General features: G+C 43.6%; 1 protein-coding gene across 2 annotated transcripts in view; it reads left to right on the top strand.

Moving 5' to 3' along the window:
• Window positions 1-27,512, top strand: part of NTN3 (netrin 3) — a 312,749-nt gene that overhangs the window by 7,671 nt on the left and 277,566 nt on the right. The window contains exon 3 of one of the 2 annotated variants that reach the window (XR_004541108.1): window positions 13,639-13,977. The exons of the other annotated variant lie outside the window; for it this stretch is intronic. The gene's annotated coding sequence lies outside the window, so the exon portion shown is untranslated. Of the gene's footprint in view, window positions 1-13,638; window positions 13,978-27,512 lie in introns of those variants that run through there. 2 annotated transcript variants of the gene reach the window in all.

The raw sequence follows: 27,512 nt of genomic DNA, 5'->3' as shown, positions 1-27,512 counted from the left end.
GGAGTAGCAACATTCCATGCTACCGATCCAGAGCAAGCAGTGGCTTCCCCCATATCTGTCTCAATATAGACTTTTCCTCCAGGAAATTGTCCAAACCTTTCTTAAAACCAGCTACATTAACCACTCTTACCATAATGTCTAGCATGTATTCCAGAGCTTAACTTTTCTCTGAGTGAAAAAATATTTCCTCCTATTGATTTTAAAAGTATTTCCCTGTAATTTCATTGAATATCCCCTAGTCTTAATAATTTTGAGTAAAAAATTGATCTACTTGTACCCATTCTACACCACTCAGGATTTTGTAGACTTCAATCATATCTCCCCTCAGCCGTCTCTTTTCCGAACTGAAGAAACCTAACCTTTCTAGTCTTTCCTCATACAAGAGGAGTTTCATCCCTGTTATCATCTTGATTGCTGTTCTTTGAACCTTTTCAAGTTCCGCTATATTTTTATTGGATAAGGCAACCAGAAATGAACGCAATATTCACTCTAACTACTACACTTATGATGGTATATGTGAACCCACCAAAACCTACTAGACCAGTGTTTCTCAACTTCTTCAAGCCAAGTACTCCCTAAGTCTTACAAATGTCAACTGAGCACACCTGCCCAAGCTTCACTCCAGACCCACCATAGGACTGCCCCTGACCCCCACCCCCAAAATAATAGTACTAATTGTAATGCAATTTCTTCCATTCAAAAACACACAATATAATCTTATTAACAATACATAATGGTAACCACAAAATTCATGTCTATTGCTCATGAGGCCCTGTTGGTACCGCCCCTATGACGCAAACATGTCAAAATGGGTGGAGCCGACAGGACCTTCCCGAGCACATGTACGTAAAGGATCTTCGGCGGAGGGGGCATGCCGTTAGAGGAATGGGGGAGGGAGACCCGCACCACGTACCCCTCACAAGCGGCTCGCATATCCCTAGGAGGTACACATATCACATGTTGAGAAACACTGTACTAGACTATCATATAGGTAAGGTGCTACCTGCAGACATAAGGGTTCATATTGTAGTATACAGATGGTCCCAGTAGGTTTTTGGTGGGTTTTGGTGGGCTCACCATACACTATAAGGGGATTATGGTGAGATGTATATCTGGGCTTTTTTATGTGAAGTTCACTACAGTGCTCCCTAAGGTACCCCATTGCACTGCTGAGATGTCTGTGTGGCCAGTCTACTAAAAATGCTGGCCCCTCCTACATCCCAATAGGTTTGTTCTGTGTGTTTTTCTTTTGTACTTTTTTTTTTTTAAATGGTTCAGAAAGATAGATGCACATTGGAAAAAATAAGATAGCCATTTTGCAGTTTTGAAAATGGCCATGTTTTGACTGGATTTTTGTGCGTGTTCAACAAAACATCCAAACTCGTATTTGGACATCATATCACAAGTTTGGAATAATCAGTAAAGAAGTTTACCCTATGTGTTGTATTTTAGGAAACTTCCCTTATGATAAAAAGCGACAAAATCATTTGTTTGACTAGCTTTTTTTAATTCCAGAAATTTCTATCCCTTAACATGCACACACTGTGTTTTTGCAAGCATCACACTACGTCAGTGGACTCCCTAAACTCCATGCAACCAGTGTCACCGGAGGGCATCACTGAAAGCAAGACTGCTCAATTGCTTTTGGTTTATGGTTTCTTTGTGAAGTGTTATTCCATCCACCCCCCATCCATCATGCAGTCTTTTCAACCAACCAAATACCACAAACATAAACATTTACTTGGATGCCGCACCTTCCATACCCTGTTCAGCAATTTCTCCCTTCCCTCCCCCCTCCCCCCCCCAATTCAAATAACTGTCAAAGCTCCCACCACTTTCCCAACCACTGGGCACATAGAAGAGCCTGTGCAAGATCCATCTACCATTTACCCTCAGTAATACTGTGCTCTGTACATTTTTCCATCTCATAGGATTAACAAACCAACATTTAAACAGTGTAATGTTAAATTCCATGTATCTCACAGCCACTGCCCAGGAAACATGGGCATCATTAACATATTTTTATCTGTAGCTCACACCCTTCCAAAACATTAATCCGCAAAAGAACATAGGAATAACCGTACTGGGTCAGACCAATGGTTCATCAAGCCCTGTAGCCTGTTTTCACGGTGGCCAATCCATGTCTCTAGTACCTGGCCAAAACCCAAGGAGTAGCAACATTCCATGCTGCCGATCCAGGGCAAGCAGTGGCTTTCCCCATGTCTGTCTCAATAGCAGACTATAGACTTTTCCTCCAGGAAATTGTCCAAACCTTTCTTAAAACCAGCTACATTAACCACTCTTACCATAATGTCTAGCAATGTGTTCCAGAGCTTAACTATTCTCTGAGTGAAAAAATACTTCCTCCTATTGGTTTTAAAAGTATTTATCTATAACTTTGAGTGTCCCCCTAGTCACTGTAATTTTTGACGGAGTGAAAAATAGATCCACTTGTACCCATTCTACTGCACTCAGGATTTTGTAGACTTCAATCATATCTCCCCTCAGCCGTCTCTTTTCCAAACTGAAGAACCCTAACCTTTTAGTCTTGCCTCATACGAGAGGAGTTCCATCCCCTTTATCATCTTGGTCGCTCTTCTTTGAACCTTTTCTAGTGCTGCTATATCTTTTTTGAGCTCGGTGAGGTCGCACCATGGAGCAATTCAGGGGCATTATAACATTCTTAGTCTTGTTAGCCATCCCTTTTTTAATCATTCTTAGCATCCTGTTTGCTATTTTGGCTGCCGCTGCACATAGGGCAGAAGGTTTAATCATATTGTCCACAAAAAAATCTATATCTTAACAATGCCTCATTATTTGTTACATAGTTTTCACAACCCTCCTGTCCTCCACCAAAAGTAGAGTATGGAAAGCATCACCCATTTAGCTTTTTAACATACGCAGTACTGTACGTTTTGACATTAAAATAGACAGTTCATGCTCAGAAGAGCTTACAATCTAACTTGGACAGAAAGGCATGATAGAGGGTTGGGGATGCAGAACCCAAGGTGAGAAGAGTTAGGCATTGAAAGCAGTCTGAAAAAGGTGAGCTTTTAACTTGGACTTGAACACTGCCATAGATGAAGCCTGCCGTAGGGTTTCAGGCAGGTTGTTCCAGGCATACGTCGCAGCAAGACAGAAAGGATGGCGTCTGGAGTGACACGGTAATCATTACTGCAGTAATTCTGTGGTTACCACAGTAATGAGGACGTTTACATGTATTTACCTGTTATTACCTTGGCATTTATTTATTTAATTTTCTAAACTGTTCTCCCAGGGGCCTGGAGCAATGGGGGGGGGGGGGGGGTGAATAAGTGACTTATCCAGGGTCACAAGGAGCAGCGCAGGTTTGAATCCACAATCTCAGGGTGCTGAGGCTGTAGCTTTAACCACCATACCACACTCTCCATTCTCAAAAGCCCCTTTGTCAAAAAAATGAAGTTTTTGCAATGACATGAAGTATGGGATCCAGGATGTTTATTTCATAAAAATTATAAAAATATTTTTTCACATTCTGGTGTCATAGCGAGGTTTTTGACCTATTATAAGAATCTTACCTCGCTAGTGGGTCATTGCAAAAACTTCAGTTTTTTGACAAAGGAACTTTTAAGGTCTTTTCTCCTCGCTGAGTCCACTGGTATTATTTTCACTTTGTTTGTTTTTGGTTATTCAGTTCTGCAGTAGTGCCACAGGAATGGGAAGCACTGCTGCGGTAATACCACAGTATTGGGGACACCGGCCATGCGTCCTACCTTAACAGACCTGGTGGTCTAGTGGCTTATTCGGGGATAAGGAAGAATCACACTCTTTTCTGCCCCTGCTGCTGATATAACCGCTACTCTGAAGATTTTCAAGATGGCTGCTGAGACTTCATGCAGCAGCCTTGCAACATTTTTGCAAATCTCGCAAGGATATCACATGAAGTGTCAGCAGCCATGTTGAAACATTTTCAGCAGCAACGGTTATATCAATGGCAAGAGCAGGAAAGAGTGGGGTAAGAAGAAGCCACTAGACCACCAGAGCACAGGGAGGCTTTGTAGCATGGGAAGGAGGGATTGTGGTTTGGGGAGGGAGAGATCATGGGCACAGGATGGGGAGGAGAGGGGAAGGTTTTGTGGCATTGGGGGGAGGGAGGAAGGGGTCATGGTACAGGGGGAGGGAGAGCGAAAGAGATGGCAGAGCATAGAGGGAGGGATTGCAGAGCATGGAGGGAGGGAGAGATGCCAGCCAGTCAGCCACTGCCAACCTGCTAGCCAGCCAAGGGAGGGAGGGAGGGAGAGATGCTAGCCTGCCTGCTTGTCAGCCAGGGGATGGAGTGAGGGATGCCAGAGCATGGAGGGAGAGTGGGATGCCAGCCAGATAGCCAGGGGATGGAGGGAGCTTGACTGCTTGCCTGACTTCCAGTCAGAGTGAGCATGGAGGGGGGAGAGGTGCCAGAGCATAGAGGAGGAGAAGAGAGAAATGCCATGGGGAAGGAGACAGAAATGCCAGGGGGAGGAAAGAGAAGGGAAATACAGAAATGCTAGGAGAGGGGAGAAGAAAGGAAAGAAGAGAGAGCTGTCAGAACTTGGGGAAGAGGTGGAGACAGAGATAGAAGAGAAAAAAATGGAGAGAGGTGAAGCTGAAATGAATAACATGTAAAGGAGAAAAGGGGTACAGGCTAGATGGAAGGCGGAGAGAGTACAGTTCATGAAAGGGGCATAGTAAGAGGGAAGATGCCATATGGGAGAGAGAGAGTAGACAGTGGATGGAAGGGAAAGAGAGGGCAGATGTTGGATGGAAAGAAGAGAGTGAAGAGAAGATGATGAAAGCAGAAACCAGAAATGTCAAAAGGTAGAAAAAATATTTTTTTCTTGCTTTAGAATAAAGTAGTATTGTTGCTGTATTGATAAATGTTTATAAACAGAAAATGGAAATAAAGTAATCTTTTTATTGGACTCATTTTATATATATTTGTTACTAACTTATTGAGAACAAAATATTCTTCCTCGAGTCACCAAGAAATCGGACTTTGCATACAATGCAACACTACAGAAACAGTGACTTAGAATTTAGAAACACAGAAATATGATGGCAGATAAAGGCCAAATGGCCCATCCAGTACACTCTTCTGACCTAATGAAGAAGGTTTTGGCCTCTGAAAGCTTATTGAAAAATATATTAGTACAATAAAATGGTATTATCATATTTCCCATTTTTTTGTTTTATTGTTATTTGTTAATTTGTAAAGTGGTGATTATTATTTGTCAGTTTTTTCAAGTTAACATTTGCTATCTTTATATTTTGTACAGTATTTTGGGACATGAGGAAGAACCTAGCAAAGCTTGAAGAATGGTCAGAAATTTGGCAGCTAAGGTTTAATGCTAAGAAATACAAGGTCATGCATTTGGGCTGCAAAATCCCGAAGGGACAGTACAATTTAGGGGGTGAATAATTTTTGTGCACAAAAGAGGAGTGGGACTTGGGTGTGATAGTATGTGATGATCTTAAGGTGGCCAAAGAGGTTGAAAAGGTGATGGTGAAAGTTAGAAGGATGCTAGGGTGCATGGGAAGAGGTATGGTCAGTAGGAAAAAGGAAGTATTGATGCTCCTGTATAAGACTCTGGTGAGACCTCATTTGTTTTCATTGCATGCAATTCTGGAGACCACACCTTCAAAAAGATATAAATAGGATGGAGTTGGTCCAGAAGAAGGCTACTAAAATGATCAGTAGTCTTTGTCATAAGGCGTATGGGGACAAACTTAAAGATCTCAATATGTATATTTCGGAGGAAATGCAAGAGAGGGGAGATATGATAGAGACATTTAAATATCTACATGGCATAAATGCACATGAGTCTTTTTCATTTGAAAGAAAGCTCTGAAATGCCCATAAAAGGGCATAGGATGATGTTAAGAAGTGATCGATTCAGCAGTAATCTAAGGAAATACTTTTTTACAGAAAAGGTGGGAGTGATAGATGTGTGGAATAGTCTCCCGGTAGAGATGGTGGAGACAAAGATTGTGTCTGAATTCAAGTAAGCATGGGACAGGCACTAGGATCTCTTAGGGAGAGGAGGAGATAGTGGATGCTGTGGATTGGCAGACTGCAAGGGCCATTTGGCCTTTATCTGCCATCATATTTCTGTGTTTCTAAATTCTAAGTCACTGTTTCTGTAGTGTTGCATTGTATGCAAAGTCCGACTTCCTGGTGATTGTTTAACTTTTTTCTACATATTTCTATTTTTAGTTTGTAGGTTCGTAAGCCAGTTATTCTGATAGCTTTGAATGTCTATGTAGACTCAATCTGAACTACGGTAATCCAGTTTGTGTAGGAGTTTGGAAACAAGAGTATTTCTAAAACTTAATGCTAAATTTGAACAGTTATCGTAGACATTGATATTTCTTTTGGATGTTTGGTTTCTCACTGAAAAGGCATTTAGCGCTCCGAGCCGTAGTAGAAACCTCTACCTCAGCTTTGTAAAAGAGGGGAAAGCTTTTTGCAAGGGTAGATAACATCTGCCTAGGTATATCGGCCTAAGTAAATTGAAGTTCCACAATCTAGCGGATTCTATATAGGTTGCCCAAAGCTGAGTGTAGAAATTTGGGCGTGGATCATAGATCCGCATGCAAACTAATTAGCTAATTAGGCTCTAATAATCAGTAAATGGTATTACTAGGCACTCTACTTCAGTGGAGATGATGCGGTATATAAACTTAAGGTTTAGTTTAGTTTAGGAAGCAGGTGAAAGCTTGGCTCTTCAACCAGGCCTTTTAATGGAAGTAACTAACTTGCTAGTCACATACACACATACACAAAGCAGTGACACTAGCTGCACATACCTTAGCAAGACACATTTATCTACTCCTACTCCTAGATGTGAATTTTCAAGCACCATTCTGACCTCATAGGCAACTTCTTTAAATTAGTCCCCCTTTTTTTTTTTTACTCCTGCTACTTTATCTTTTCTATCTATATGCTCCATCTTTGTTTACATCCTATGCTGTCTATTAAAATGTTTGGCTATGTATTGTGAAAGACAAAAAAAAGGTCCACCAAAAACGTTCCACAGAAACACAAATAGGCAGGAGACAAAAAACAGTGAAACTGATGATCTTGATAACACCTTTATTTGAACAGGTGTTATCAAGATCATCAGTTCCACAGTTTTTTTGTCTCTTGCTATGTATTGTGTCTACCTTGTAATGTACCGTACTATGCCCTAGCTTGATTGCAACTCGAATATTTTTACTGCTGCAATTGTCTATTGCTTATGTTTGACTTATTCCTGCTGTACATCGCTTTGAGTGAATTCCTTCAAAAAAGTGGTTAATAAATCCTAAAATGCTGAGTGGAGTGGAAAGGGTAGATGTGAAATGTTGGTTCAATCTTTCCAAAAATACTAGGACTAGGAGGCATGCGATGAAGCTATTAAGTAGTAGATTTAAAACGAACTGGAGAAAATATTTCTTCACACAACGTGTGATTAAACTCTGGAAAATGTGGTGAAGTCAGTTACCTTAGCAGAGTTTTTAAAAGGCTTGGATCATTTTCTAAAAGAGTTCTTCATAGGCCATTATTTACATGGCTTGGAAAAATCCATTGCTTATTCCCAGGATAAGCAGCATAGAATCTGTTTTACTACTTGGGATCTAGCTAGGTACTTGGGACCTGGGTTGGCCACTGTTGGAAAAAAGCCATTGTGACATCACTGATGAGGTTGGCTCTTAGGCAATGCTGGAATGAGTCATTATGACATCACAATTTCAGTTCTGGAATGTTGCTACTCTTTGGGTTTCTGCCAGGTACTTGGGACCTGGGTTGGCCACTGTTGGAAACAGGATTCTGGGCTTGACGGACCTTCGGTCTGTCCCATTATGGCAATTCTTATGCTCTTATGTCATGTTCTTAATAATTAGGAGTTATGCATGGATCTGCTTTGTGCCCAGTTCTATAACAGCATGCCTGAACTCCAAAAGGGACATAGCCATGGGAGGGGCTTGGGTGGGACCAGGGGGAGGATTTAGGCACGATGATATAGAATAATGTCATTTGTGTGCCTAACTTTCATTAGCTGGGCACCAGCATTTATTCCAGGTTTTGGCAGGCATAACTGTTGCACCCAAAGTTAGGCACGCAATCCGCGCTAAGCTAGTATCCTGGAAAGGGCGCTTCATGCACGGCGCTCTTTGAAGAATACTAGCTTAGGGCATATTTTCTTAGAACCTATTTTGGTGTTATTTATTGAATTCCACCTGTTTGCAATTATAACTGTATAAGTAGGACACACTTGAGAAGGGGGTGGGTTTTGGACAGGCAAATGTTATTTTTCATACAAACTCCAGCACACAGAAAGCTCACAGACAATTTGCACCTGCAGGTTAAGAGTACCCACAGGCTTTGTACCAACAGGCTCTGTACCAAAGTGTTCGATGCGTCGGCATTCAGAACCCTGGTCCAATCCCTCGTACTAAGTCAACTTGACTACTGTAACATTGCCTACTTAGCCATTTCCCCAAAAAATATGCGACGCGTACAATTCATGCAAAATGCAGCGGTCAGATTAATCTTCGGACTAAAGAAATTCGAACATGTATCACCCTACTACCGGCAGTTACATTGGCTACCGATGGAAGCACACATAAAGTTTAAATTTGCCTGCTTCTGCTTTAAAGCGCTAAACGGACTTGCCTCTAAATACATAACTGACCTTTTCTCCTTCTCTGCCAAAAGACACAAGAGAAGCTCTCATTCCTACTTCTCTCCCCCCTCCCCCCCAATTAAAGGTTGTAAACTGAAAAAACACCATGAACACCTTCTTTCACATCAAGCATCATTGTGGGGTAAAGACCTAGATCAACTGCTTTCGCCCACTACTTATGAGGAATTCAGAAAACATCTAAAAACTCAACTGTTCCTAAAGTATCTAGACAACTGACCCACTCATCTTCTTTCTCCTCCATAGTGTTTCCTCTGTCCTATTAATCTCTTTCTCCTCAACAACGCATTTCCAGTCCTATTAACTCTCCTCTTCCCCTTCTTAAATTCAATCAATTTGTACCTCGCTTAATCTATTGTAAACCGCATAGAACTTAACTGTATTGCGGTATATAAACTGTTATTATTATTATTATTTTACTTTGAATTTTTGTCACATTGTTTATTGACATTTTTTCAAGGAATCAAATGGAAAAAAAAAATCATGATCTTATAGAAAGGTAAAAAAAAGGACACTAGGTATAGCCAACATCGGAGTTTTGGCAGATGACGGGAAAGTGGTAGAATTAGAAGTCATGGGTTGAGCTTGCAGGTTGGCAGAGTTAGGAGCAACATCAAGAAATACTTTTTCAGGGAAAGAGTGGTGGATGCCTGGAATGCCCTCCCTCAGGAGGCTGTGAAGACAAACACGGTGACGGAATTCAAGAATGTGTGGGCTACACACAGAGAAACACTAAATAGACATAGGATGGAATCCAATTAAATCAAAACTTAAATGGCCTCATAACCGGAGTGAATTTTGACAGCAGCTTCTGGGGTTGGGAAGAAAGTCCAACGGTGGACAGACTTCTACGGCCTGGATCCCATAAATGGCAAAATCGGGTCAGGATCAAGGTTGGAGTGGGCTTTGATGGACGTAAGCCAGTGTCAGGCTTGGCACGGAGAGAGTTTGAGACCACTGGCTTAGAGGGAACAGTGACTGTCATCCTCTGTAATGATCCTGCTCAAATACATTGAAAACTGCCGAAAGGATCCAGGAGCTTCCCAATCTGGCATAAACCCATTTGCATTAGGTGTCCTTGCCAATTATTGTATATTGGTCAAACTGACTGGAAGGTTAGGTTGAGCATTTAAGCTGCCTACACAACTGTAGGGAAGAAGCGCTTTTAGTATCCCAATGGATTGAAGCGAGACATACGCTTGCAGACTTTTCTTTTATAGCTGTGGCGGTAATTCAACTCCCTCAGGAAGGTAATATAATGCAAGTCCTTTTAGACAAGGAATATTGGATTTATTTTTCATTGGAACACAGCTGCCCCCAGGGACTAAAAGAGATTGATTGGACTACCTTTTGATTGGCTAGTAGCTTTTGTGGGGTGTGGATACAAGTATTTGAATTCCTTGTGGTGTCTTTTGTCTATTAGCTTGGGGCATAGATGCCAGGTTGGGCTGCTTTGGAACTCTGGTTGTGTGAAATTTTCAGTAGCTGCGGGTTGCAGTTTTTTGGGCTGGTTTTAATATTTTTTTTGCAATTGTTTATTTATAACAAAAAAACAGCACAGTGAAACCAGTAAAATACAAAAACAGTACAGTCAGGCAATCTGCATAACAGCAAGGCCCACTGATGTCATCCCCTCCCCCGCCCTCCCAGCCCCCCCCCCCCTGCCCCTGGTAACAGCGATTTTGTGCTGTAATTTGGGCTGCATCACGGCTCGGCATTCAGCAAATCAACACTTAGGCCCAGATTTACTAAGGGCACGGATCGGAACGGATCCGTGAGGGAGGGCTGATTCACGAATCGCCCTCATACAAATGAGGGCGATCGGAATCATGCTCCCAACCGAGCACCCGGATCGCTCTATAGCTTAAAGAGCAGCAACCTTTTTTTTTTTACTCTAACTTTTAACTTTTTTAACTTTTGCGAGCCCAGCGAGCCCATGGTTTTAACCCGCTTTAAATCCGCAGGTTAAAAACACGGGCTCGCGCTGTGGGACAAGACTGAGGCAGAAGCAGGGCAGCACTCGGGCAGAGAGAGCAGGAGAGTCGGGGCAGAGAGAGCTGGAAAGTCAGGGCAGAGAGAGCAAGAGAGTCGGGGCAGAAGTAGGGCGGTACTTGGGGCAGAGAGAGCAGGAGAAGAGAGCTGGAAAGTTGGGGCAGAGAGCAGGAGATGCAGTCGCTTGTTTGTTGATCGGCCAGCCCAGTTGATGTTGCAGTTTATGGTTCGTGAATTGTTGCCTGCCTGCATTTGAATGCCGTTCCCCCTCATTTGCATGCGCGGATTGGAGGATGATCGGGACAGAGGTTAGTGAAATGAGTCAGCGGGAAATCGGGTCACAAAGGGATTGCAAACCGATTGGTACATGATCGGTTTGCTTAGTGAATCTAGCACTGTGCTACAGACCATGTGTTCAGTATTCAACCAATGACAGCCCTTGCCCGTCCTCTCTCCACAGCCAATCATAATCAGAGCCTAGCCTTCTCCCAAGCTGGACCTTCTCTAATGCTGTCAACTCTCAGCACAAGCAGCAAGCTTCCCGCCCCCAACCATTTCAAGCTCCGCCTCCCAGTCTCATGCTTTCTCTTTATAGGCTCTGCTCCAAGAGCAGGGTGGGGTGAACATTTCCCTAGCCCAGGGGTAGGGAACTCCGGTCCTCGAGAGCCGTATTCCAGTCAGGTTTTCCCCAATGAATATGCATTGAAAGCAAATAGATTTCATGCATATTTATTGTGGAAATCCTGAAAACCCGACTGGAATACGGCTCTCGGGGACCGGAGTTCCCTAACCCTGCCCTAGCCTGTTCTATAACTAACGTGCTTTAGTCTTTCTTTTATCTGCTGCCTTCAGCCCTCCTTTAAGATGAATGCTTCCTGGGTTCAGGTTTTGGGAACCAGGCTCTATCTCTTAGAAAGCAACCAAAGCGAAGGAAGTGACAAAATAAAACCAGTTTAAGAATGATTTCCTCCCCAGAGTTCCATTTAGGCTCACTGTTTGGTGGGTTCTGAATCTGTCTAGTTTCAGTCTCTCTTTTTTGGGACTATGGGTGTTTTTTCGCTATGGTTGATGCAGGGGGGGGGGGTGTTCCCGACTCCTGGATTTAGTAAGCTCAGGCTAATAGCCACACCTGTGGCTCTGGTTCCTTGTGAGCACAAAGTAATGCTAAACAACGGAGAAGAAACCCAAGTACTTCTTTTCCCACCAGGGGAAATAATGTCACTGTTCTCAGCCCATCCAACAAAGCTGGGACAGTCTCCAGGTTGTGAGCCTGCCAGGACAGATAAGGAAAATACCAGAGTACTTGATTACTATATTCAATGTTTAATGTACACCACTGCGTGCATCTGACAGCACTAAATGATTAGTAGTAGCAGCAACATACTACAAATAAACTTTGCAGAATTTTTAAATATTGTGTGCAGAAATTTCAAAATGTTGGTGCAGAAGTCCGCCAAGAGTACCACAAGAGCTGTACGTACCATTACTTACCATTCTTCCCCCTTGCTTCTCGTTTCATAGCATACATATAATTTGCATACTATTCGCTTGGAGCAGGAGTAGGGACCTCCGGTCCTCGAGAGCTGTATTCCAGTCGGGTTTTCAGAATTTCCACAATGAATATGCTTTGAAAGCAGTGCATGCAAATAGAACTCATATTCATTGAGGAAATCCTGAAAACCCGACTGGATTACGGCTCTCGATGACCGGAGGTCCCTACCCCTGGCTTGGAGCATTGGAGAGCTGTTTCTGCACTGTTGTTAAGCAATGAGCATAAGAGCCAACTTTTGAAAATGATTGGGAGTGCTCAGCTCATAACTCACAACATATTTTCCCTCACCTAGTAAAGAACCCCCCACCAAAAATATACCTGATAGCCTACTTGTATCTAAATGTCAAGAGCAGGAGCAGGAAATGTGGATGAATCAAAGCCAGGGTCCAGCCACTCTTTCCTTCCCCTCCCAGTATGTCAGCATCATATTCTCTCTCTCTCCCCCCCCCCCTCCATTCAAGCAATTTATAGCACTTTTCTTCAACCAGTCCTTCTTTTCCCTAAGCCAGGAATGTCAAAGTCCCTTCTCGAGGGCCGCAATCCAGTCGGGTTTTCAGGATTTCTCCAATGAATATGCATGAGATCTATTAGCATGCACTGCATGAGATCTATTTGCATGCACTGCTTTCATTGCATGCTAATAGATCTCATGCGTATTCATTGGGGGAATCCTGAAAACCCAACTGGATTGCGGCCCGAGAGGAGGGACTTTGACACCCCTGCCCTAAGCCCATCTGGACCACACTCTATTCTCCCAATTGGTTTTTTTTTTTTCTAATTTCATCCCCCCCCCTCCATCCCATCCTCTGTATTTTTAATTTTTTCTTCTCCTGCATAGGCATAATTTGATGTTTTATTTTGGGGGCAAGGAATTTAATAGCTCTTGGCCTGCTCTATTCCCTAAATCTTTTTAACCTGTTCTGCTTCTCATTTTCCCTTTTCCTCCCTTCCCCAGCAAGGTCCAATGTACTTTCCCCTAGCTTGTTGCCATTCCATTCAGGTTTGGAACTCCCATCCCTTTACTGATTCTCCTCCTCCAGCTTCTTTTTCTCTTTCTTATATTCTTACATTTGTCTGAATAATGCTCCTTGTTATAATTGGCTTTCCTTTTTATTTTTCTCTTGAGAAAACTACTTGTAGAAATTATTTCTGATAATGGGGTGATTGTTTCAGTACTCAGGTCTTGTTCTTCATTGTTTAAAAAATGCTTAAATATAATTTTTTTTAAAATGTATCATCTACAGCTTGCTTGTTGACCCTTTAACACTTCAAGCCCTCCCATCCCTTGGCTTTCTTTGTAAAGAGCACTAGAGTTTTTATGAAAAACAAGACAATAGATTCTGTAACTCTTATGCTTATCTTCCCCCTCCCCTCTTCTTCAATCTGCATTTTCAGAATCCACAGGCAGCAACAATTGAGGATCCCCAGGGAAACTCCAGACCCCTTTGCCTTTTTAACAAGCTGCTAATTGGCTGATTAAATTAGGTTTTGTTTTCATTGTCACCACCCCAGGAGTTCTTTCACAGGAGATAGAGGGCCTGAAGAAGGACAGAAGGCACCTCACACCTGTGTGGCCCCCATGAAAGGGATCAGAAGCCAGCAGTTTCCTGGATTAAAAGCACCTTAAGCATCCTGAATACAATACCGTGAAAGCTGTTGCTAATAAATATATATAAATATAAAATCTTTGTGATTTAATTTGAGCATATTTAAATAAATATGATTAGTTCCCAACTTTTACTTTTCCTAATAAGGAGATTTATTATATCATTTCTATGTCCTGTATCAATTTCCTAGGTGGATCTGTTTTTCAAATTAAACAAAAAAAACATTTTAAATTAAAATTAGTCATCCTTCTCTGTACCTTCCATATCTTCCCATTCTAGTTTGAATCTTCATGGGTTTTTTTTCCCATTGCCCTGTTCTTGCCTTTTTATCTGTTCTTTAGTTGGTTTTTTGATTTTTCTTTTCTTTTATCTGTTTTAATCTCTCTTCGATTTTTATTTCATATGGGCTCTTGAGTTTCTGATTGTCTCAGCTTCTCTCTGTTTTTCTTGTCCTGTTCTTATTAGTTCCCATCTCTCAGTGCCAAGGAATGCGTGCCTTTCCCCAGCCCTTTGCTTCTCCACTGGTCACTCCCCACCCACCACTGGACCTACCCCCCTCATTTATTAAGGTGCGCTATGCTTTTTAGCGCACGCTAATCATGCGCTAAACGTTAATGCGTGCATGTTATCCAATGGACGTGTTAGCAGTTAGCGCACGCTAAACGTGCGTTAAAACGCTTAGCGCACCTTAGTAAAAGAGGGCCCTAGTTACAACACCACTACTACTACTATTTACGATTTCTATAGCACTATCAGACGCGTGCAACATTGTACATTAAAGAGCTGGCATGTGGCAATCTGCCTGGTATCAAAGATGGAGATAAATAGTTTTACATCCTGGGTTGCCCCAAGAGCTGGGATGCTGTTCTTTTGGGGAATATTTCTGAAATATCCTGAGCGGGAAGGGGTAAAACACGGACCTGACGGATCTAAAACCGCACGTCCTTAAAAATCTGAGGTCCGTGTCCGTGCCACTCGTAGTTTCTGTCTCTTACAGACCTCTATGACATTTTAGCACTGATGGATCTGTCTCAGCATAGGGAGGGAAAAGTATTAGGATCCGTCAGCACTAAAACCTCATAGAGGTCTGTCAGAGCCAAATTCTATGTCGGGCTTAAAGGATAAGCAGAGCGCAAAACGGTTAAACAGTCCTGTTAAGCGCCGGGTTTTCTGGATCTCCTGAAAGAGACCTCCAATTTGCGATCCAGGAAGCCTGATTCACTATAGTGTACCCTTACTTTAAACTATATTAAGATACGGCAGACTTAAACCTATACATAAGAAGGCTTCTGCTCTGCCGCTCCAGCACTAGTCTCTGGCTCTGACAGACCTCGAAGAGATTTTAGCACTGACGGATCCTAATACTTTTCCCTTCATATGCTGAGACGGATCCGTCAGCACTAAGATCTCATAGAGGTCTGTAAGAGACAGAAATTACGAGTGGCACGGACACGGACCTCAGATTTTTAAGGACGTGCGGTTTTAGATCCGCGAGGTCCGTCAGTTCCGTGTTTTACCCCTTCCCATCCTGAGCTTGTAGTCTCCACCAGCCACACAGAAAGTAAATTCCTGCTATCTATGAGTATCTCTTCCATATGACACTGCTAATGGATGATTTAAGATTCGGAATGTGCTGTAAGATTTTGCTATGAGATTAATGCATAATAGCAGGACAGGTTAGAAGGTTTCAGCTATATATTTGATGCCAAGCAAAACCGGGGGGGGGGGGGGGGGGCTTAATTCAAGTTAGGTTTAAAGTAAAAGATGGAATGAGTCATACTGGCATGTAATAGGGATGGGCTTTAGCTGAAACAAATGTCATTTGCTGGTAACAATACACACCATTTGCACATACAAGTAAGGCCCTGATGATCAAAAGCTTACCATGGAAATAAGACTGGTTATAGCCTTCCTTGCAATGCAGCTTACCCTCCGATGCACAAAAGCATTCTCAGGGGGTGGGGGTGGGGCCTTCTATCAGATCACAGTACCATCCTATGCAAATGCATTACAAGGAGCTTATTAAATGAACTAAAATGAACATCCATCTCTTACTGTGCAAAATTTTCCAACAGGTCTGGAGCTATCGGTAGCTTGAATAGGGGTTGTTGGTGATTGTTTTATATGCGTGTGTGTCCCGCGCCTAACAACTGCATTCTGACCACGGGCACGGGACATATACATATAATCTATTCACATCAAGCAAGAACCACATGAAACTTGGGCATGTTCATGTACCCTACTCCGAAAGCCTGCCATTTTAAAAAGTTTTTTAGACAAAACTCAAGCCTTTCAAGTGGGGAGAATGAACTCTTGGATGTGTTCTCTGATTGCCCACTCCCAATCTTACTAAGAGTTTAGAAAATCACTGAAAACCTACCTGTTTGGTAAATTTATGCGATGATTTTGCTTTGTATCACTCTACATTGTATCATGTTGTATTTTATTGTATTGTATAGCATTAAATTCTATTGATTCCTACTTGCATCTTCACTGATATGCCTCAGTTCTCTTGCTGTAAACCGCCCAGATCTTCTGGTTGGGCGGTATATAAGAAATAAAATTATTATTATTATTATATACGCACACAAAATATATATAACAGCTGTGTCCAAAGAACACAAAACTAAAAAAAGACTTGCTCCTCAATCACGGCCCTGCGCTATACTGGGCCTGTGCACAAGAACTGTGCCTAACATCAGCTCTTCTGTGTAGGCACCAGGCACAGTTATTCCTCTTTTCACCAAGGTACTCAGCACAAATAGCATGCATATTATTTGCATGCTATTTGTGCTAAGCGGTTCATAGTCATTGGCGCGTGAGACATCAGCGCGCCGACATTAGAGCGCAAACAATTTGGCGCAAGACACTAGCATGCCATGGAAAAATGTACTTTTAAAGAGCTCCGATGCGGGGTATGAGTGGGGAACCCCCCCAGTTTACTTCATAATCTTCGCGCTGCCGTTGAGGGGGTTTGAGGGGTGCAACCCCACATATTATAGAGAAAACAACTTTTTTCTGATTTTTTAGGAAAAAGTTCAGTTTTCTCTATAATGTGGGGGGTTGTATCCCCCCCAACGGCAGCGCGAAGAATATGAAGTAAAGTGGGGGGTTCCCCCAACACCCCCATCAGAGCTCTTTAAAAGTAAGTTTTTCTGCGGCACGCCGGTGTCTTGCACCAAATTGTATGCGCTCCAATGTCAGCGCACTGATGTCTTGCGCTTTTGTCCCGTCACTGTGCTAAGCATTAGCCCGGCAAATGAAAATTGCTCCCAACCTGGGCATTTCCACTGGGTTGCCAGAGCTCTGTGCATCCTGCCCTAGATTCAGTAAATGGCACTCAAAAAACATCACCAAAAACATGCATAGCGCACTATTCCATAAATAGTTGTTTGAGCCAGTATTTGCACCAAATTTTGGATGTGAAGATTTTTACCAGCTCAGTGGCATGGCGAGGGTGAGAGGTACCCCTCCCCTGCCCTCTTCTCTGCCCCCTACCCCCATCCGTGTGCCCCTTCACGTCTTCCGTAGTTCTTTAACATTCCCAGCGTGAGCAGAAACTCCAGCCTGCTGCACGCACCAGCATTAGCTCTTCCACTGACATCACTTCCTAGGCATGGGTCCAGGAAGTGATGTCAGAGAAAGAGCCGATGCTGGTGCAAGCAGCAGGTTGGGGTTGCTGCTCACACCGGGAATGTTAACGAGGTATGGGGAAAGGGAAGGGGCATGCGCGGTAGTGGGGGTGGGGGGAAGGCGGAAGGGTATCGGTGCCCCCACCAAGATGGCGCCCAGGGTGGACCACTCTCCCCTCCACTTACTGTGCCACTGCACCAGCTGAAGCCTGGTATAAATTCTGGCTGTAATTTAATTGTGAATCTTCAGTAAATGTCCCTGACTCACCCATGCCCAGACCATGTGCCCTTTTGAGTTGCGCACTATAAAATTTGCATATGAATCTTTATAGATTAGTGCTTAGCAAGATGCATGTGCAGATCCAAATTGTTGGAAATTAACACCAATAACTGATTGTTAGCACTAGGCAAACTAGGTAGGCACATGTGGTATCCATATCCCCACCCCCCGGACCAACTCAAAATATTAAAAAGCTCCACTAGCTGCAAGGGTCCTCTGGTGCCAAGAACTCCTCCCTCTCCCACATGCTCCAGTCCATGGCTCTATCCATGCACTAACATTGCCCTATCCTCCGCACATGTGCAAAACTGAGCACATGAAACAGGGGGGAATGCCAGCGCTTGGACAGTGCTGTGGACTAGAGCAAGTGGGAGAGAATTCTTGTTGTTGGAGAACGTTGCAACTGGTGAGGCTTCTGGATCCCCTCCAACCATAACAATGGTGTGAGAATTTGGGATGGGCATGTGCTTGTAATTAAATTCGCTAATTGGCGGTAAATTGGCATTAAGTACCAATAATTGATGCCAACAAGCACTCACTGGCAACAATTTGTAATTACACACATAAATGACTTACGCCCCCAATCTATAAACTTAGTACCTTATTTCTATGGCACACAACTCCAAAATGGGCGTCGACATAAGAGGGGCATGGGTGGGTCAGGTGCATGCCAAGCAATTAGGCACATTTTACTAAACGGCGATAGCGGTTATTAGCGCAGGGAGCTGTGCTGAATGCTCCGCGCTGCTCCCGACGCTCATAGGAACTGCCAGTATTTGGGCATGAGCATAAGTGCTCATACCGAGAATTAGGCACCAAATGTTGGACTCTCACTAGTATTCAAATCCAGAGGATTTGGCAGGATAAAAGACCACATATAACATGAGATAACATAGCAAATGAAATCATACAAAATCGGGAGAAAAGAATATTATACTTTCAGCATTCTCATTATAGTACTACCATGTTGTCACATGTACGCGGACTGTGAATGATGGTCATGTTCGTGTACTTATTGGAATGTAGATAACGTGTGATGTCATGTTCATCTATTTTATGGAATTTTATGACTGTTTTGATACTGGAAACCACCTAGAGTTAAGGCGGTATATAAACATATTAAATAAATAACATAAAAATGGTGCCACAAAAATGATTTGCTTAAATGTATACTAAAAATAAAAATATATATAAAACTAAGGGCTTCCTTTTACAAAGGTGCGTTAGGGCCTTAACGCACGGAATAGCGCAAGCTAAATTGCCGCGCACGCTAGCCGCTACCGCCTCCTCTTGAGCAGGCGGCAGTTTTTCAGGTAGCGTGCGCCGATCCGGTGCGTGCGCTAAAAACACTAGCGCACCTTTATAAAAGGAGCCCTAAATCACTAAATATAAATTGTATGTGTGATTCTATAGTGTGTTCCGTGTTCCTGCATACCGGTCAAACAACAAGACCACCGATTAAGGGAACCATCATCGCAGCACTGTGTTCCCTTTTAAGACATTTAGGGGTCCTTTTACTCAGGCGCGCTAGTGCATCTTAGCGCACGCTAAAAATTAGCGCACAGTAAATGCTAACACATCCATAGAATATAATGGATGCGTTAGCACGCATTAGCATGTAACGCACGCTAAGACGCACTAGCGCGCCTTAGTAAAAGGAAAGGATCCCTAAATCAACCGGCAGAAGTTATCAATTCACAAGCGATAACCTTAAATACGATAAAGAAAAAAAATCACTTATCTGTAAATTGGCATACTGGAACTTTTGTGGTCGTCTATAACACAGTCCAAATTAGAGCTGCGTTCAATGCACGGTAGTCACCAAAATCAAGGTCCAAAAATCCAAACAATCTATAAGAATCCTCAAAAAACAACCTTCTGAAAATTGTGTCCAAAAATTCACAAAAAAATCCCTAGCGTGCACTGTAGTCTCCAAAAATGCGTCCAAAAAAAATAATCCACTACACAGAAAAACAGTTCTACAACATCCAAAATACAGTGGTACCTTGGATTATGAGCATAATCCGTTCCAGGAGCATGCTCGTAATCCAAAATGCTCATTTACCAAAACAAAGTTCCCCATTGGGGATAATGGAAATCCAGATGATTCGTTCTAGAACCCGGGGTCTATACCTGTCGGGTGCCGGGTACTGCAGCGCCATCTCCTCCATCTGCCTCCTCTGTGGGTCATCTGAAGAAGAACCCCACAGTGCCACTTTGGGGGGGGGATTCCAGCCACCGGAGAACCTCACAGTGCCACTTCGGGGGGGGGGATGCCAGCCACCGGAGAACCTCGCAGTGCCGCTTCGGGGGGATGCCAGCCGCCGGCCAGCCCTCCTTGTCGGATGCCCCTCGCATGCTGGACATCCCCCACCCAAGCCCACGCAGCCGAGCGCAGCCCCACCCGCACACCGTGCATGACACGCACGCTGATGATTGACGCTGTGCGCGTCACACGCAACATGCAGACGGGACAGCACCCGGCCGCGCAGGCCCAGACAGAGGTCCTCCAACCTGTGGAAGGCACCCGATGTAGAAGGCTGGCCGGAAGACGGAAGAGGAATCCCCTGTAAGTGCTCGTTGATTGGGGCAGTGCTCGGTTTGCGAGTCAAAAGTTTGCTGAGTGTTTTGCTCGTCTTGCAAAACACTCGCAAACCGGGTTACTCGCAAACCGAGGTACCACTGTATTCCTCAACTCAGGCTGAGTGTCACTGTGTTTCTTCAGGAGGATTAAGGACAGTTCATTAATGCTTACCGTGATCAAGCTCCGATTCATTCACTTCATGTTGAATCAACTGAAATTAAAAAAAAAAAAACACAGGACAGCAAAAAAAAAAAAGCCAATAAAATCAAAATACAAATACCATATAATTCAAGATAATAGATTTTTCAAATACTAGTGGCGGCCCACCGTTTAGAACGCCATTCATGGAGCATATATATCTGGCGTGAAACGCCATGAAATCTAAAGAATAATGAATCACCATTCAAATGCTCCCAGTTTCTTTATATGATTGACTGACATATTAAGGGGGGGTCTTTTTCTAAGGCACGCTAGCCGATTTAGTGTGCACTAAATATTAGTGCACGCTAAATGCTAATGTGTCCATAGAATATAATGGGTGCTAAATCAGCTAGCGTGCCTTAGTAAAAGACCCCCTAAATCTAACGTGATGACATAGACATCCATCCTGTCATGTCATTGGCCAATCTATCTCATGGTTTAAGAGCTCCTTTTACGAAGGTGCGCTAGTGGTTTAAGCACACGCACTGGATTAGCGCGTGCTACCCGAAAATCTACCACCTGCTCAAAAGGAGGCGGTAGCGGCAGGCACGCGTGGCAATTTAGCGCACGCTATTCCACGCATTAAGGCCCTAGCGCAGCTTTGTAAAAGGAGCCCTCCACCTAATGGGGCAATGGTGTTCCACTCAAAAATCTATATTTCAAAAATTGTGAAACATTTTTAAATTTTTCAAGTTTCAAGCTTATTTAAATTCTTTGATTTACTCGCATATTCCAAATCCAATGCGATTTACATAAATTAAGCATTAGGTTAAAATAAAAACACACAAACATAACAATTAGTACTAATTATAATAACACATTTAGGGAAATCGGATCTGACAACAGTTGGCTTAAATACAATTCTAAAAAGAAAGAAAAAACCACAACAGGATGGTCTCATACACAAAAGGTTGGGAAACAAAAACCTGCTTGGTTTTACTAGATCTTCTCCATAGTCTATTGTAACTTCGAATAAATCCCTTAAAAAGCGTCCTTAAATAACCAATTCTTTCGGAGACTTTTAAACTTGCTCAGCAGCTTTTCTTCTCTTATATTAAGTGGAAGTGAGTTCCAAATTTGAGGGGCTTTAACAGAAAAGATCATATCTCTCCTAGAATATATAATTTTTAATGAAGGCACTATCAGTAAAGATTTATCTTCCGATCTTAAAGATTTTATGGGGGCATAAGATATTAGATATCTTTCTAAAAATATAGGGGCTTTGTTTATAAGTATTTTATGTGTAAGTAATGCTATTTTGTACATGATTCTGTAATTTACTGGTAACCAATGTTTTTCCCTTAGAAGTGGTGTTACATGATCAATTTTTTTCTTTTTCGTAATTATTTTTATTGCAGTATTTTGCAGAATTTGTAATCTGTGTATTTCTTTTAAGGTGAACCCTTTGTACAGGACATTACAGTAATCAATTTGTGAAATGACTAAGACTATACCAAGACTGTGGGAGGCCTTGCTGGTGTGAGAAGGTCAGGCTTAAGAGTGGGGTTTGTGAGCATAGATCTGAGGGGAACCAGTTATCAGGCTTGATTATAGGGTTTGGTGCTGGTATATCTGACTGTGGAGACCCTTATTAGTGTCAGAGCCTCACACTTGAATGTGGGGGTTCTTTTACTGATTAGAGAGAAGGGAAGAGCCTGAGGCATCTATTCCAACTTGCCATGTTCACATATCTGACCCGAACATAAAATGAAAGTGAACGCTTGTTCAATTTACTTTTGTTTTAATTGAGTGCAGAGGTGTTCAGGGATTGTATGCAATTGTTTAAACTGAGATCGACAAAGTTTATGCTACAAGGTAACTGAAAAAGTGTGTCAAGGCTATTTTGGATTTGGGATTGCATTTCTTTAAGCTAAACAAAAACTGGTGTCTAGAGAAGTTCTTTAAAACAGCGCACAAGGATAGCAGAGGAGAAATTAAAGGTTTATTCAGGAGTATTTTTCAGCTAAGAAAAGGGAAATCCTGGGGTGTCTTTCGCCGCACTAGATTCTGGCTCTCTTCTTGGATGTCAACATCATACATGAGAATAATGATCAAAGGGGTCCTTTCACTAAGTGGTAGTAAAACATAGGGCTCCTTTTACAAAGGTGCGCTAGCGTTTTTAGCGCACGCACCGGATTAGCGCGCATTATAGTGCGCGCTACCTGAAAAACTAACGCCTGCTCAAGAGGAGGCGGTAGCGGCTAGCGCACGTGCTAAGCAGGCGCTAAAACCGCTAGTGCGCCTTTGTAAAAGGAGCCCATAATCTTTTACGAGGGTCTTTCCTGCATGCTAAGGCCATTTTTTCCGGAAAATGGCTGATTTTCCTATGAATTAACGCCCATGTGCTAATTTTATTAGCATTCCCCTTTCATAGCTGAAAAGTACTTCTGAATAAACCTTTAATTCCTCCTCTGTGTATCCTTGTGCGCTATTTTAAAGGACTTCTGTAGCTTAAAGAAATTAGCGCTTGAGCACTTACCGACTCCTATTTTGTAGGCAGTAAGGCCCGGATTCTCTAACTGGCCCCATTGTCGGTGGCTGCCTTAAAATCGGCCGCCGATCGCGTGTCAATCACTTGACGGTGCAGGTGACGGAGTCGTGCCTCCAGCAAAGGTAGGTGCCAGAAATGTAGGCCAGGGTTTTCCAGGCTTACATTTCCAGCACCTGCTTTTGATGTGAATTGTGCCTCCGTAGGCGCTTTAGGTGCTCATGGTGGAGTATGGCAGCCTAAAGTGCCTAGAAAGGCACAATTCCAGCGCCAATTTTTTAGGCGCTGGTAGGCACTTTGAAACTTAGGCCCTCTTTTACAAAGTCATGCTAAGCATTTTAGCGCAGATTTAATGCGTGCTGAATCAACGTGTGTGCTAACCGCTAACGCAGCCATAGGATAATATGCACGCGTTAGCATTTAGCATGTGTTTAGTGCGCGATAATATTTAGCGCGCGCTAAAAAGCTTAGCGCACCTTTGTAAAAGAGGGGGTTAGTAAAAAAAACAACAAAAAAAACCCATTGTTTAAACAACACTTTTTTTTTTTTTACCGAGCTTGGGCGCCTTCCGGAACCTAAAAATCCAGCGCCGTTTAGAGAATCTGGACCTAAGGGCTCACCCACTGATCATGCATTAATCAGCTAATTCATTCCTGTTGTCATGCCCACTCTCCACCCCCAGACATGCTCCCTCTGCAGAAAAAAAACATAAAAATATTTTTTTAACATGTGGTTCTCACACACAGATTGCCAGTTTACCACAGGGTACCTCAGCGCACAGGAAGAGGTATGGCCAGTAGGGAAAAGGAGGTATTGATGCCCCTACATAAGACCTCATTTAGAATATTGTGTACAGTTCTGGAGGCCACACCTTCAAAAAGATAAAAAAAAAGGATGGAGTCGGTCCAGAGGAAGGCTACTAAAATGGTTGTTGGTTTTCGTCATGAGGCGTATGGGAACAGACTTAAAGATCTCAATCTGTATACTTTAGAACAGTGGTCCCCAACCCTGTCCTGGAGGACCACTAGGCCAATCGGGTTTTCAGGAAAGTCCTAATGAATATGCATGGCAGATTTGCATGTCTTCACTTCCATTATATGCAAAACTCTCTCATGCATATTCATTAGGGCTAGCCTGAAAACCCGATTGGCCTGGTGGTCCTCCAGGACAGGGTTGGGGACCACTGCTTTAGAGGAAAGGCGAGAAAGGGGAGATATGATAGAGACGTTTAAATAACTACGTGGCGTAAATGCGCATGAGTCGAGTCGCTTTCATTTGAAAGGAAGCCCTGGAATGAGAGGGCATAGGTTGAAGTTAAGAGGTGATAGGCTCAGGAGCAATCTAAGGAAATACTTTTTTTACAGAAAGGGCAGTAGATGCATGGTGGTAGAAGTGGTGGAGACAAAACATGTCTGAATTCAGAAAAGAGTGGGACAGACACGTGGGATCTCTTATGGAGAGGAGATAGTGGATGCTGCGGATGGGCAGACTAGATGGGCCATTTGGCCTTTATCTGCCTTCATGTTTCTATGTTTCTATCCTGCGGAGTGCCATTTTAAGCTGTACTGCTCTAGCATGTGTTTGTTACCGCAGCTCAGTAAAAAGACTCCAAAGTGTTTTATAGAATTTAGGAGGTTGCTTTTCATCCCAGTCCTTCAGCCTTCTCACTTCCCCACTATCTGCTGTGACTGCCCCCTGCTCTACTTTAGGAACATTGACCTGGAAGAGGCTAGGCTTGTTAGATTTCAGAAGCTAAGGCAGCTGGCTGGGGACCACCAGGCAAGACAGACTACCATGGGCTGAAGAAGGCAATGCAAGCCTCTACAGCAGTATCTCGCAAACTTTGTCGAGTCGAGGCACCCTAAACATAGTGGTCACGGCTCGAGGCATCCGGAAGCACGCGGATGTCGATGCGATGTCCTCACGCGCACGCGTGACCACATCACGCCAATGCCCGCGCGTACGCGGAGGCCCTAGAGACAGGCCCTGAGCCGCCAGTGGGGGGTGCTGGAAGGGAAGACGCGCAGAGAGGAGAGGCGCTGGTGCCGGCTGATTGCCTACAGGATGTGCCTCTTGCCGCGAGAGGGTCATCCTATAGGCAGTCAGCCGGCGCCTCTCCTCCTCCCCAGCGTCTCGCGGCACTCAGTTTGCGATACACAGCTCTAAAGTATACTATTATGAAAAAGGTCACAGTATCCTAGCAGGGCTGGAGTCAGCCAGAATAGGAGTGGCCTAGTAGGCCGAACACTCCTGATGAACCTTACACAAGTCATTAACCCTCCATTGCCTCAGGTACAAAATTTAAGAATAGATTTAGCCCTTAGGCTTATTATTTGCCTTTTCCAAATCTGAGCTCAGGGTACGAACATAAGAATAGCCCCACTGGGTCCATCAAGCCCAGTTCTCACCGTGGCCAATCCAGGTCACTAGTACCTGGCCAAAATCCAAGGAGTAGCAATATTCCATGCTGCCGATCCAGGGCAAGCAGTGGCTTCCCCATGTCTTCCTCATTAACAGACTATGGACTTTTCCTCCAGGAACTTGTCCAAACCTTTTTTAAAACCAGCTACGCTATCCGCTCTTACCACATGCTCAATGGACTTTCAATCTAACTTGCACTTGAGCAAGAGAATGTGAAGTCACATGCCCAAGGTCATGAAGAGACTAGAAAGGCAGTGGGATTTGAAGCCTGTGTCAGAAGCCCACATTTCAGGGGCCAAAGTTTTTGGAGAATCGCGCTTAGCGGTGCCAGAGTCACTCTCCACCCATAGAAACGCCCACTTAGGCATTAAGCACCGCTAAGCGCCATGTGATAGGTGCCTATCTTTTATAGAATCAGAAAAGGGCCTATCACCCAATGAAAATTTTTTTTAGCAATTATTAAGCCCATTAAGGATATTTTGCCAATTAATCCCCCTCCTTCCATTTTTACAAAATTGCACAAGCGATTTTGTAGCGCCGGCTGGCACGCTAAATGCTCTGCGCTGCTCTAATGTTCAAGAGTTCCTATGAGCACTGGAGCAGCGCAGAGCCTTCAGCGTACCAGACAGCGCTTAAAACCTCTTGCGTGATTGTATAAAAAGGGGGTAAATTGGGTGCCTAAGAGGCACCTAACTTTAGGCATCCTTTAAAGAATCAACCCCTAAGTGTAAAGCCCTTGATGGAGGCTATGAGCTAGATTCACTAACCTGCATTTCGTTCACGATCCGTGGCCGATCCGTGCAGGCCCGACGAATTCCCAAAGCAGAAACATTTAAATGAGGACCCCTCCGACCGCACGGGTCACTAGTGTACGATCCTGACGCATGCGCAGACCATCTGTAGATGGTCTGCGCATGCATCTAGCCATGAGCTGCAACTTTTTTTTTTTTAACTTATACTTTATTTTACTGTAGCCCAGCGAGCCCATGGTTAAAACCACAGGCTCGCAGTGTGGGGAAGAGCAGGAGAGATTCGGGGTGCACAGAAAGATTTGTTGAACTGCCCGCCGCCTCCACTTTCCCAGTCACCGATGGTACTTCACAATTCCACTGTCTCCCTGACTTTTCGCCAGGTCTTTAGCAGATCTGCCTGGACTTCATGGCTTTTTTGTGGCTGCATGTACGAGAAGGGTTTAAACATGCAAATTACAGGGCAGAGAGCAGAGAGCAGGACGGCCAGAGCAGGAGAATCGGGCCAGAGCAGAGTTTTAGGACAAGCAACTGGTCCTCACCAGTCGCTTGTTTTTTTGATCGCCCAGCCAGCCAGAAAGTGTAGTGAATCACGTCCTTCCTGCTTTGCATACCGATTCCCCTCATTTGCATGTGCGGATCGGAGGATAATCGAGACACAGGTTAGTGAAATGGGTCGGAGGGAAATCGGGTCGCAAAGGGACTCACAAACCGATCGGTACACGATCGGTTTGCTTAGTGAATCTAGCCCTATGTTGTTTAACTTTGCTTTTAAACTAAACTTTTCAAGCCTCCCTTGTAGGTCTCCCATCTCTGTAGCATTCACAGAGGATCTAGAGGTGACCCTCTAGTATTCCAAAGCTCTACACCAGTGTTGCTCAACTCGGTCCTGGAGTACCCCCTTTCCAGTCAGATTTTCAGGATATACACAATGAATATGCATAAACTTGATTTGCATATACTGTACTGTCTCCGTTATATGCCCATTTCTTTCAATCAAATTCATTGTAGATATCATGACTGGCATGACTTCTGGGCATTATTGATGATGGTAAGGTGTCTGGTTGTGTGACTAGTGCTGAATATAAATTTTTGACCTTTCAACGTTTTAAGGTCCCTGTCATGTACTTTTACCAAAAGTTTATAAGGATATGCTTCGGGCAGCCTATTGTGTCAGCCCATAGCTCCCTGCTTGAAAGAATATGCAAATATGTGGACACTTTCTTACAGTCTTTGACCACTATTCCCAAAACTGAGTTGAGAAACATTGCTCTATACCAGTGGTCTCAAACCCGCGGTCTGGAGGC

Source organism: Geotrypetes seraphini, chromosome 11, assembly GCF_902459505.1.
Source record: "Geotrypetes seraphini chromosome 11, aGeoSer1.1, whole genome shotgun sequence".
Classification (NCBI taxonomy): Eukaryota; Metazoa; Chordata; class Amphibia; order Gymnophiona; family Dermophiidae; genus Geotrypetes; species Geotrypetes seraphini.
This window is presented reverse-complemented; position numbering and strand designations above follow the sequence as displayed.